Source organism: Aegilops tauschii, chromosome 7 (genome assembly GCF_002575655.3).
Source record: "Aegilops tauschii subsp. strangulata cultivar AL8/78 chromosome 7, Aet v6.0, whole genome shotgun sequence".
Lineage (NCBI taxonomy): Eukaryota > Viridiplantae > Streptophyta > Magnoliopsida > Poales > Poaceae > Aegilops > Aegilops tauschii.
In genome coordinates this window covers 46,906,042-46,914,261 of record NC_053041.3, presented here as the reverse complement: position 1 = coordinate 46,914,261, position 8,220 = coordinate 46,906,042, and the positions used below count along the sequence as shown (strand labels likewise).

The 8,220-nt window shown below is 46.0% G+C and overlaps 1 pseudogene; it reads left to right on the top strand.

The window, feature by feature from the left end:
• The first annotated feature begins 2,317 nt into the window (after positions 1-2,317).
• Positions 2,318-4,480, top strand: LOC109737291 (uncharacterized; annotated as a pseudogene).
• Positions 4,481-8,220: the final 3,740 nt, after the last annotated feature.

Here is an 8,220-nt window from a genome sequence, read left to right as displayed (position 1 = left end):
ATTAGCTACAACGTGGGGGGTCCACGCGTCAACAGTGGTTTAGGAGTCCAATGACCCTGGGCCCACATGTTAGTGGCCCCGGGGTGGTGGAGCTCTGACGTCCCAAAATGCGGCGGATGGCCACGGGCCTCGGCGGAATTGCGCCACGGGCCACCGTTTGGACGACCGCGACTACCACGAGATGTGGGGGCTCACCGCAGACGACAGCAGTCGGGAGGCAATGAGCTTGCAGGAGACGAGCTCGCGCGGCAGCGGTCGGAGCACTAGCTCGATGACGTGAGGCTAGGGAGCACGGCAGGAGGAGCAGATGGGCTAGGAGGCCTCCTCGCACTGCCAGGAGCATGTTGTCGTCCTCGAAAGCAAGCTCGGTCGGCTGTGGCCGCGACGACGAAGCAAGGCAGCGGCAACGAGCATCGGCAATGGCGGCGAGGCGAGCTACGGGCGATGCAGCAAGGGGAAAACGCGGGGGGACGGAGTGGTGCTCGCCGAGGGAGCTCATGGTGGCCTTTTAATTTCTTTTCAGGATTGCCTTTTAATTTTAAATGAAAATTTTCACATAAATTCTAGTGAATGGGAAGAGCTAGCACAACAAATTTCAGTTTATTTTGTATAGTGTAAATATTTGTTTAATTTAAATTGTTTTAAATAAATGTTGTTGGATCAGTTTTAATTAGCTTAGGGGCATTTAAACAATTCATATGATGTTGGTCTTTACATGATAAATACTTAGTGATTATTTGCAACCAACCCTATATTTTTATTTTTTTGAAAATTTAATTATTTTGACTTGCATTTGAATTTGAATATGAATCTACTTTCAACTAAGTGAGAATCAAGCTTATCAAAAAGGAGGTGACACGGCATCATTAGTGAGAGATCACTATAGCTTAAATTATAGGGGTGTTACAGTATCTTACTACACCAACTACCGTACCATACCCTATACTAGACCATATATGCTAATGTCTCCTTTTCTTGTTGCTTGGTGATACCCTGAGTGAGGGAAACAATTATAACTCAGTGGAAATCCAACTAAATATGTGATGTGGGACTAAAGTTCTCAGGTACAACTTACCCGTAGCAACCGGCAGGCGTCTGCTCCCGCTCCACCGAGAGTCCTGCTTTCTCGGCACTTGCCTCTTGCATGGGGAATGACGACAGCGCGTTGATACGCGACCCCCTCCTCCTCCTTCTCCTATTATGGCCACTGACAGTTGCCTCCTTCCTGCTCACGGACCTCGACTCGAAGTGATCCTACAGTCCCGGGAGGGCGCGACGAGAATGGAAGGAAGGAGAAAGGAAGGAAAGCGGAGGAGCAGGCTGCATTATTTTTTTGTGACGAGGGGTTTGGGGGAGGAGACGACCGGAGTGAGATCGACGCACCTCACTTCATAAAGTATACTCGTTGTGGCCAACTTCTATTTGGCGCCCTCAACGTTAGTTATAAGCTTACCGACAAACCGGGACACAAACCTTTCCATCCTGGGCTCGCTCCTTTTAATTTTGTTTTCCCTTTTTATAAAATTTAAAAATAATGCACAAGTTAAGATTCAAACTCCAAAACTCCTGATTTATTTCTGATGACAATAACCACCCGAGACAAATCACCTGTTGTGCCTACTTCTACTTCTTTCTCTTCTTGTTATGCACATTTCTGGTTCAAGTTCTGCAGGGTTTTTCTATGTGTTTTTTCTTTTGGTTCTCCATTCACAGTTTTCACTTGGTTATTTATTTTTGTTTCATTTCATTTTTTCAATTTTTTATGAAATTTCTTTGAATTTCTTCAGTTTTTTCTAATTGTGAATTTTCTTAAAATTCATGAAACATTTTTTTCAATCCTCACACTTTTTGCAAATTTGTGAACATTTTCCAAACCCGTGAACTGTTTCCAAATTCATGAAATTTATAAAATTTGAATTCGGAAACATTTTTCAAATTCACAAACAATTTTTACAAACTCGTGAACTTTTTTTAATCTTGTGATTTTTTTCCCAAATCCATTAAGTTTTCCTTCAATTTGTGAACCTTCTCCAAACTTTGTGATCTTTTTCCCAAATTATGAGTTTTTTTTCATTTTTGTGTGCTTTATTCGAAAGCCAACTTTTTTAAGTCTTGAACTTTTTTCAAATTCTTGAAGTTTTTCAAGTTCATGAACCTTTTTGAATCCATGAACTGTTTTGAAAACCTGTGAACTTTTTTTTAGTTCATGATTTTGTTTTCCAAATCAATGATTATTTTTCAAATTAGCAAATTGTCATTTTTCAAGAACTCTTTCAGAATTTTTTTTAATTCGCGTAGTTATTTTCAGATGTCGTGAACTTTTTCAAATTTCACAAACTGTTTTCAAATTCGTGAACTTTTTCTCAAATTCTCAATTTTTTTTATTTTGGCAAACATTTTACATTTTTATGCACTTTTGTAAATTCACAATGTTTTCCCAAATTCACATTTTTTTCTCAAATGGATGAACGTCTTTAAAAATCCGAAAACTATTTTTGGTTTCACCCTAGCCCCGGGTATGTCGTCTCCAAGGCTTCACACAAAATCTTCACTGACAACATATGCATGCTTTTGTAGGGTCAGGCAAAACCGTTGTTGCCTGATGGGAACTTCCCCCATATTGCTATCAATGTCTTCATGTCGCACGACCTCTTAACATTACACGACTGAATCCCCAATCCTTTGCTTGCTGTGCAGTGACAGTACCAATATCCACTAATCGTTGTTTCCAGATACGGTTGCCGGTTGACATCTCTTCTAATTCGTCGATACGAGAAGCAAATTGTTGTGTGGAGGAATCAATATCTCGACATAAGCCAAGAGGCAGATCTTGTGCCACTCCACCAGGTCGTATGAAACTGGCATGCATCCTGGCTCCCGGGACTCTTTCATAGAATTCCAACAATTTATCCCGCTCCTCAAAAGCCCAAAGGAACGGAGTTGATGCTCCCACATCCATAGCATGAGTAGTTGAAGCAAGTGAATGATTTGAAATTCGAGTTATTTCACAGAATAGCACTCTTATATATTGAGCTCGTAATGGTACCTCACAATTCAAAAGTCTCTCTACGGCTGAAGAATGAGCGTGTTCTTGGGACATCGTAGAAACATAGATAGGGTCAACGACAGAACGAACAACGAAACTTTACGACAGCTTTTTCGTACACGTTCACTTGCATCACATACACAAGTGCTCTCTGAACCGTGCAATAAGGTCACCCATAACACGGCTCTCCCACTGGAGTTACCTTAGCCCCGGGCCATGCTATTCCATGATATTGGAAAAAGTTGACTAATTATTATCATCGTCTTGAAAGCTGGGCGCCTTTTGAATATGAGTGGGGCTCCTAGTCTAGGCGGCGCCTTCGTGGAGCCAAACTGAAGGAAGAGCAAAAGGGCGAGGCCACACCCGGCTTTGAATAGGAGGGGGGCTTAGCTCTGGATCCCGCCTGCTTGGAGAAATGAATGGATCAGAAAGGGGGTTGGGTTCTATTTCCGGGCCGGGCAGGAGGTGAAGGCCAGAAGAAGAGAAGTGCGCCTTGCCGGTAAGGAAGAGGATAAAAAGGTGCTGTCATCTATCTCGACATGTTTCCCGAGGCGTTGGAAATGAAGACCGGCTCAGAGAATCACTGGCGTGCTTTCTCTCCCCCATCGTTTTGCCAACAAAGAAGTCATCCTTGACTTGACTATTGACCATTCCATCCCTACCGAGCCGCCTCTTCGAAGTATTTACCTCTGCCTTTCTTTTTTGAGAACATACCCTTCAAATCAAAAAGAAAAAAATAAAGAAAAGTTCCTCGTGTGTGATTTAATCGGCCCTAAGGGAGTTTACTCGACCCATTCTCCAGTCTCCCGCACAGCTCAAGTGTGCGACTCCGTATGAGGACCTCCTTCCCTTTTGCTCTGCCCACTCTCCGTTCACATGGTTATCAAAGTGGAGGAAGGGCGGGCAGCAGGTACCACGAGCCCTCTGTCCCACACATGTATCAAGAAGCAAGTGTAGTTCACCGGTTCCACCGAATGCTCCTATCTCTCGGCAAAGATCGTGTGAGTGTGCAGTTATGCTTCGGATGCTTCGCCATGGAATAGATCGATTCAGTTCCCCTTCTTTTCCGGTGCACTCGCTTTGTATCTCCGACACAAGGAAGGACGCGGTGGGAAGAAAGCTGCCCCAGCCTCTGTCTGGTCGATCATTCCGCTGGCATCTTGCATTCACACCTCCGTTTGACTGCCGCTCGGGAATGTAGTTGTAGATATGTGAGTCTTAGTGGGTCGTTGGCTCCACCTCTTATCTCCTACGACATGCTGTAGTCGTCGCCATATTCAATATGTCACTTAGTCATATCTGCCTCGTAGCGGGTCAGCACCTCCGAAAGAAAGGGAGGGAGGACTTCATTCAGTGACTCCGCGATCGCCCTCTAAACGATCAAAATAAGGTAAAGCTTGAAGATAAGATTTGTACTCGATTAATTTCTCAGTCCCTCTAGTCGGGTGGGCGCCGGCCAGCCGGATCCCCCTGAAAACCGTACGTGCGGGTCTCCCCGCATGCGGCTCACGCCATTTGAGGTGGCCCAGCCCAGCATTCATTCGCAAATCCTGTAGTGAAATTGAGACTGGTCGACCTCGGAAGCTAATTCGCGTGTAGGCAGCGCTGTCTTAATACCGTTGATTGTATCTATTCATTGATACATTGGCTCGCTCCCCCCCCCCTCTTTTTTCAAGAATGAATGAGCCGCTCGGACCTTCCATTTCCGTCAAATGACCCAGCTTCCCCTGGCACTTCCACCGTCCGGGCTCCCTTTCCTCCCTATGCTCCCCTGGCGCAGGCCCACCACGCTTCGCGCCTGCGGCGTTTTCGCCAGACGGTGTTTGCCAGTAGTGCCATCCTCCCTGCAGGCTGTCTGTATGGGTGGGTTGTCCCTTGCTGCTATGTTCTGTTAGGCGCTATGAATTACAGGAAATTCAGTGGTTGACTTGGACAGCAGGCGGGTTACACGTTCCACTGTGCCGAGATGTGAGGTGCAGGTGGTGATGATCACCCCGGGGTATGCGCTAGCGCCCTTGACGGGCACTCCAGGACCCGCCTACGCTCGTGAAAACCTAGGTTGGTCCTCCGACCAGATGTGTGGATAACGAGGCCACCTTCACAACCTTCTCCCTTCTATCTTTATCCAAAGTCAGGTAGGGCGGTTTGCTTGAGTTGCTCAACCGTCCTTTTGCCCGGTGCTCATGACGCGCTACGGAACCTCCACTGTGCTAGCGGCATAGGAGCCTACTCAGCGTCAGCGGCTTCGTGACGCACTGGAGTGATCCAATATGTGGTTCCGCACGTTCCACCACTTCTCCGTTCATTTCCAATACTAATCATGAAACACCATGAGCAGTAGGATGTTGAGGTCCGGAATTCGAAGTGAAATTCTTGATTTGCCCGTTCCTAGTCGTCATGGGAAAGAAATAAGAAAGAGATTATTCCCCTAGAGCTTGTCCAGTACCACCAGTACTCAAAATGCATCTTCGCGCGTCTACCTGGCGCTTTTATTAGCCGCCTTGCATGCAAGCGAAGCGCTATTGGGGGCAATTAATAGCTCACTGAGTGATGATTGATACAGTCAGTCAGTGCCCTCGATTATTCTATTCCTGATAGAAGGATCATGGCGCCCCGGAAGCATTCCATCCAGTAGCAGCATCTCCTTCAACCACGCGAGGACAAAACTGATGTTAGCTACATTCGAGCGTTCACCGCACAGAGGCGATCTCAAACGCTACCTATGATAATAAATCCAAAGGAAAGGTCGACAAAATGATTCAATCTGACTTTATCGGTATTCTGGATTGAGTGAAAAGGGATATATGAAGTTCAAGGCCTTCCCAAAACCGTCATGGCCCTATTATGTATAGGCCGTACTAAGCCAATAGCGAATAACAAACTCTTTCCTGCTCCCTCGACCTTAATTAACTCCCCCATCCTGCCAAGCCTCAGCTGCCAGCCCATTGTATCTAAGCACACTGCGGCAAATTGATACAAGTAGCTAAAGATCTCGCATCCGACATCTCTGGCCGAACAGTTAGGCAACACTAGGGCGCCTGGGTCAAAATTCCGCTTACCAAACAAGATGTCGAGAGGCGAACTCTGTAATTCCCCTCCTGCAAAAGTGATAGCGGCTGTAGCATCCGTGTGGAAGAGGGTAAGCTTTCGGTGACACCTTTTGCAGATTGGAAAGGATGAATACTTGTGTTGGGTCCTGCAGACCAGGATAGCCTCAGATCAAAACCTAATAAATGTACCTGGGGTTGATCATATTTTTTGGGCAATAAGTATTCAGGAATTTGAGCGCTTATGTAGCTAAAAACTCTGCCACCTGAATACTTGATTCATTAAGGTCGTCACCCTATACCCGGAAGTCTCTATCATTTTCTTTGTCTGTTAAGCTTCACAGGGTTGGGACTCCCTAAATCAAACTGCAATCGTTGTTTATCAACCACTCACGACGACACCGAGATCTTCGACTTAGCTCCCACAGGTCATCCACCTGGGGCGGAAGATAACGAAAGGGAGACAAAGTCCTAACTAAATCAACACACAATAACCTCAACCTTCTACCCATTCCATCCATCATATCAGTCGAGGAGATTCGTTCTTATCTATAGATAAGGCAAGAGAGAACTTATGACCTCGCGGATGGAGAGGGATTCGAACCCCTGGTATTCCTATCAATACTTCGGTTTTCAAGACCGACTCTTTCAACCGCTCAGACATCCATCCCTGCGCTCGCCCGCCCTATCTATCTACGCGCTGGCAGGTAGGGGCAACTCTATGTGATTCGCTACGCTTGCTTGCGCCCCACCCCGTAAGCTGACTCTATTGCCTAGCGGTTAGTGACACTTTTTCGGTAGTACAAATCGCTATGCTTCGCTTCTTTCTATATGATAATATGCACCGTCGGTTGCTGCGTTCCCTGCGGGTAATAGAAAGAGAGTGAAGAACGAACGATCCTCAAAAAAGTCAGCAGTGAATGAGTCTGACTCGACTTCGTGAGTCAAAGGCGTGGCAAGAGAGCGAGTTCGACTCGCGAACGATCCGCAAGTGAAGGACCGATCCTTTAACGCCAGTAATGTTGCGAGACTGGTACTTGGCGGCTCACGAGCAACATGTAGAAAAAGGTTGCCCATCAGTCCCTCGCTCCTTTTTGAAGGCCCACCGCTCCCCCTTTCGTTAAGTATCTATCTCGGCTTGCATTTTGGGGCGAGTACTACAGTTCCTCCATAATCACATAGAACGCCCAGCTTCGAAGAGCTGCTCTCTCCCCAGTCCACAGCAAGTTGTGGAATCTGGATCTACTGTGTGTTCTGACTCTATTGGATCAAGTCAGATACTAAGCCTTCTACTACTACTACTTAGGAGATCAAATGCTATATTTCAGAGATTGGACTCCTTACTGTGTTTTTTCAGGGCTGTTCCCGAGCCAAGTTCCCTGGATCCATTCTTACCTAAATGGATGAATGAAGAAGGGGGCGAGCAGATACGACGGCCACACACACTTCTTTTTAGCCGAATAAAGCCGGATCTACTACACGGCTAGGATCAGAGAAAGATTGAGAAAGCAAGACCAAACCTACTCTACTGTTGATTCAAAAGGTAAACAGCCACTGAAGACTTTATCAATGAATGGATCAAAGAAGTTTATCTATCTAAGTCATCGTATATAAGGGAAGAAGCCCGCCCTTGATCGAAGAATGAAGAATCTAGCCTGGGTAGACTTTAAGACCAACTTGGTGTAGAGACGACTATGATGGTCGGCCTCCACAGACTAAACGCGGGAGATTCTTTCACAATGTTTTTAGTAGTGCGAGGAGGATAGAGCTCCCAGCAATGACTGATTGTTCGTACGAGCGAAGGAGCGAGCATGCTTTACCCTTAGAGTGAAGTTGACATTCACAGGTCTTGGGGAACTCCTTCAGTTCAGGTAGCCATAGTCACTCAGGGCTATAGTGGTAGTAGCAAGATAGAAATTGTGAGATTGGCTCGATCACAAACTATCAAGAAGAAAGATCAAGATTCACATTTGTCGGGCAAAGAACTCTATTGAGGAAATGACTTCGCTCACTGAAGACCAAGCAGCAGCCATTCTAGATGAAAGGGCACAAGCCTAAAACTTGAATGTGGATCTGTTTATCTTGAATTCCTATCTTCAGAAATAAAGAGTTGCCTATCTTCAGAAA